Source organism: Lactuca serriola, chromosome 3 (genome assembly GCF_051521515.1).
Source record: "Lactuca serriola cultivar US96UC23 chromosome 3, Lser_US96UC23_V15, whole genome shotgun sequence".
NCBI lineage: Eukaryota > Viridiplantae > Streptophyta > Magnoliopsida > Asterales > Asteraceae > Lactuca > Lactuca serriola.
In genome coordinates, this window is record NC_136410.1 from 89,975,997 (window position 1) to 89,981,879 (window position 5,883).

The window sequence follows — 5,883 nt, forward strand, 5'->3', positions numbered from 1 at the left end:
AAAAGGAGTCTGAATAAAATGAATACAAGACTCCGGAAGAGAAGGAAAAGGAGGAACCATCAGTTTTAGGTCTAATCCCTTTCTGGCGCGAGAACAAAGACTGATAGAAATGCTGAAATTCCTCCTTCGCCCGCCCTGGGTCATCTACCCAACTATCGTCACTATATACCCCTCGAATTGTCATTTGACGCCTACAACACCATGGAAAAAACTTGAATTCTCATCCCCTTCTCTACCCCAATGAATCTTCGCCTTCTGAGCTAAATCAATGTAAGAAATATGATCTAACTCGTTTAAATCCTTCTGAATCGAAATCCATTGTTCATGCAAATCAATCGACTCGTTATTGACCATTAACCGAGCATCAATAGATTCAAGGGTCTCCTGCAATTCGTTTCTTTTTTACCCCATTCGATCCTGAGAAGTAACATTCCACACTTTTTGACGAATTAGTCAATTATGTTATTTATAAAAAGGCAGCCTTTTGTTTTAGGAAATTATGACGTCCAACTCTTTGTATAGTTTAAGACTTTAAGTAAAAAAATTCAGATTATTACAATATTTTTAATATCATAAATAAAACATGTGGATGACAGTTAGGTGCTGTTTGTTTTTTTTTAAAACCTCTTCAGACCTCTTATTGTTGCGCGATTCAGTACACGCGCAACACTTTTCATCTCGTAGTTGTTTGTTTTTTAGAAGTCTTCAGAATAAAAAAAACATTTGCGTTTGTTCTATTTGAGGCATCACTTGTATTGTCTCTTCCAACTTCATTCAACATTTTCTTCTTTTTTTCTTACTGAAATCTTGATTATATATTTGTTGAAATCTTGTTGAATTCATGTTTCACCTTCTTTTTTTTTCGTTTTTCGTTTTTTTTTTTGTGTATTCTTGCTAAATGATTTTTTTTCGTTTTTATATTATTGAATAATGATAATTTCTTACAGAAATATCATTATTTTTTTGTTGAAATATCATTATTTTTTTACTAAAATAAATTCTTTTCGAAATGTCGTACATTATTAAATTTTCGGTATTAAAAAACTTTTTTGGTTATATAAAATCAGTTTATTTTATTTTTTTAATATCTGCAGCAATATACAGATGTTAAAAAACAAGTACGCATCGTATTACAGTCTACAGCCGTTTGGTTCGCCTCTTCTACTACAGAAAAGGTTGTAGAGATGGTCTGCAGACTTCATAAATTTTTGTTTCAAAAAAACAAACAACACCTTAGTCTCTATTGCTTGTGTCTTAGTAAAATTTAATTGTTAGTACACCATGTTTAAAAAATATAACTATAAACCCCACAAAATAACAGATTTTATGATATTAACATATGTTATTAAATATTAGTGATCGGGTGTTGAAAATATAACACCTTTTCCGCTATAGGAAAAGACCAAATTTGACAAAGACAGTTAAACAACTTATAATATTATATTAAAATAATTCATATAAATGAGTTAAATACATAAAATAAAATAGTAAGGATGAATATGAATCAGTTTAAGTTTGGGTATAAACAAATCAAACAAAAAAAAATAAATTTTTTTATTGGAAAACATGTCGGTTTAGGGTTTTTGGGTTTGGGTTCTCGGCCTTTTCAGTTTGAACCTGTGGGATCTCAATTTATGGTTTTCGTTTTTCTTTTTAACCATTTTATAGCACTACATTTTGGTGATCATCATCTGATGCTCCTATTCAAAGCACGTCGCTATAAACAAATTCGAACAAAATCAAAATGAAAATACGTTACTATAAAGTGTAAAATGAAAATATTTGATGAATGTGGTTTTATCCTCTACGTACTTAGCATGTGAAAGACGAAATAAATTCTACAGTTCAATACTTAGCATCATAGCATGTTTTTGTTAAATTAAAGTTTGGTGAAAATACCAATAACTCAGCATATTTCTTTACTTGATATCACAGCTAACATTTGCACTCTTATGTATTCTCATTGAGTCTTATCTAACCAATAACTTCATATATATCTTACATGATATTAGTGGATTAACACATCATTATGTATTATCATTTAACCTTTATTTTGATGAAAAGTGAGTGTCTCGTATCGTTACAAATAATGATGCCTTTTTGGAAAAGGAACTTTCCTAACGAGAGTTTCTGGGTCAGCTTTTCGTATACCGACTAATCATCCGTTGCGAACATGAGGCTATGCCCTTGAATCAATTCAGACGAACCTCTATGGCTACTGGAACTAAGTAGTGCAAACGAACCTCTATGGCCACATGGGTTCAGTAGTTCCAGAATTTGAATATGAGTAAATATGTTATCTACCATATCTTTCATATGTCTCACTAAATCACCACAACCCAAGTAGTTACAAATAATGACTCCTTTAAAGAGTAAACAAATGATTCCCTATATATCTTACACTAATATATTAACTTAATTGTGTATTATGATACTTCATATTTATTTTTGTTGTTACTTTTAGTTTGCTTTTACTTTTTTGATGTTGTTATAATTGGGGTACACCATTATACAATGTAGATGGGCATGGACCTTTGCAATCCTTAACCTTTTACTAGAAACGTTAAATTTCAATATATATATATATATATATATATATATATATATATATATATATATATATATATATATAAAAGGTGGGTTCAATTGAGAAAAAATAAAAAATGTTGAGAATGGGAGAATCATTCGCAGTCACTCATTTAATCTAAGCATAAAAACACACGATGACAAACTTGTAAATATGATAATAACCTTCAATATCAAATATGTAACTGTATAGAAATAGATAACAGTTCAAACCCATTTTTAATCGATCGTTCATCATCCAAATTTCTCCTCCAACCTTCAACAATCATCCAGATTTCTTCAATTAAACCATCATCAACATCATCCAGTGTTAATCAATCATCGATCTTCGTCAATAATATGTTTATCAACACGATTCAACAGTTAATAACAAAAATTCGTTTTTGGTTCTTTTTAATCCAACCTTCAATTCTGCTTGAATACGATCAGATCTTCAACATCTACGATTAATTATACTCCCAGTGTCATTAGATCAACATCATCGATAATCAATAAAAAAATCCACTTCATATCATTCATTCAACATTGATTATCAAATAAAACTTCAAAATTGAGGTTAGAAAAAGATCAAATTGTTTTTTTTTTTGAAAAATTTCATATAATTCTCTATCAATCTACTATTTTGTAAGATTTAAATAGTCAAAGTATAATGTGTTTAACATTTTAAAAAAAGTTAAACTATATGCACTCCAACTGTTTGATGAAATGCATAAACTAAATTACCACGTGATATTCATATATGAATATGTTTTTCCATCTGAATCAGTATATGATTATTAAAACAAAAAAAAACAAATATGCAAGTTTGTATGTTATTCATATGTGAGTAACATATAAAAATTATATATATTTGTGAAAATACCTTGTAATATTCATATGTCAATATAATGTGTAATATTTATAAGTGAATATATCATCTAATATTCACAAGTGAATAACATACAAACAAAATTATTTTATCTTAAAACTATATCAACATGGATGTCTATTTATAGAGAATAAAAAATCATGAATTTTGGTATATTTAAAATCATTTTTCGATAAAAATAGTTTCTTAAAAATTAAAAAAAAATCGAAAAAACTATGTTTTTATATATTAAGATAATGCTTAACATAGTTTAAGGAAACATGTTTTGTTGGAAAACACATGTCTATTCCTTTCCCATTTCTGCTGGTACGACGGAGATTTTTGCGGCAAAAATAAATGAGTGTCTGAGAATGATTCCCCCATTGCCAACCTTTTTTTTCTCAATTGAACTCTCTCTCTCTCTCTCCGTCTATATATATATATATATATATATATATATATATATATATATATATATATATATATATATATATATATATATATATATATATATATAGAGAGAGAGAGAGAGAGAGAGAGCTAAGTTATTTTGTTTTTTACATTTATTGTGTGCTAGAATGCACCAATAGAAATTTAGTAAATTAAATAATTATTTAATTAAATAATTATAGATATTAAATGATTTCCATAATTATATGTATATTAAATTATATCCATAATTATAATTCTCTTTTTATGGAAACTAATTAAATTCGTCGTTAATGTCAGTAATAACATTCTTTCAGAATGAATTTGCATCTAGGTTTTTATATATGAGTTCGTACTTTGTCTCAAGACTCAATCACTTAAAATACAATAAAGTTATATGGAATATGAAGAACGAGAGTGTATTCTACTAGAATACACTCTTATTCTGCTGCAATACACTCTCATTCTTCTAGATATGAATTTATTCTAAAAGAATATTATTGTTGACATCAATGACGAATGTAATTAGTTTCCATAAAAATGAGTTATAAGTATGAATAGCATTTAATATACATATAATTAATACTAAATTTCTATTGGTACATTATAGCACACAATAAATATGAAAAACATTTGAACCTATATATATATATATATATATATATATATATATATATATATATATATATATATATATATATATATATATATATATGTTATGTAGTAAAAGTTAAATATACATATCCTAATCCAATACATTACATACACAGACGGATCGATCTAAAAACAGTTTCAAAAAGTCAAATTTTATATGCTTTTTAAAATTAGTTTTTTGAAGCTAATGAAAAAATTATTTTGAAAAATACTTTTGAATTTTTGAAACATTTTTTTTAACTTATTGGCTTTTCAAAAAGCCAATAAACCAATAAATTGTTTTGAAAAGTATTCCCAAACATCTCTGGATCTCTTTATCTCCTTATTATTGTAGCAATATGAATTAAAAGTAAACGACATTGTATTGTATTTAAAAAATTCTATCTATGCGTAACTATATTTGCTTTCTTTTACAATTTGATATTGCTGCCAGGTGGAACAATCAAAACAAAAATAAAATACTATATAAACAAATAAAAACCGCATTGTAGTTTTGCATTTAACCTAACTTAAAATACCCAAAGGGCATAAGTGCAAAATTATCAATTGTATTTGAAAGACACCTTTAACCAAAAATTTAGGTTTCAAACTATCAATGGATAAATGTATAGATTTAAAAGTAAAATTAGAAGTTATGTGTTAAACAAAAAAATAATAATTTCGATTGTTGGAGAACATTCTTCACTATTTATTTTTCCAAAAGCAAAATTCAAATTTAAAGAAAGCTTAATAAGACCATAAACCTTAGAAACTATCTAATAATGTTCAAAAATAATAATATTTCTTGTTGTTTGGCATGCATTCGAAACCTGTATATCAGCTATAGTCATTGAAAATCCCATAAAAAGTGAACTTTAAAAATTTCAGGCATGCCGATTGATATGATTGATGATTACGGAAAAGAAAAAAAAAAACCTTATAATTATGTTGAGTTGCTTGTGTAGTTTTAAATGTGTCCATGTGTATTGTTTGTAGAACCATGGTTGTTTTTTTTTTGTTTCTATTTTTGAATATATCTGGAATTTGTTCGACCAAGTTTAAACAGAGACCTCTTTTATGAAAGAATGACTTGCCAAACAAGGAAATTTAGTTTGAACTTTGAAAAGTTATACCCACAGCCTCTTGTTTTTTTAGTAGGGGTGAGCAAAAACCGAACCGATAAAAGAAAAACCGAAAAAACCGCAATAAACTGCCATCGAAAAACCGAAACCGACGCAAAAACCGATGGTGCGGATTTTATTTTTTTGAAAAACCGAATTTATTGGCGCGGTGCGGTTTTTATCTAGAAACCGGACCACCAAAACCGAACCGCACTGCAAGCTTATTAACAATAAAATAAATCACTAATTTTATATTATAAAATTATA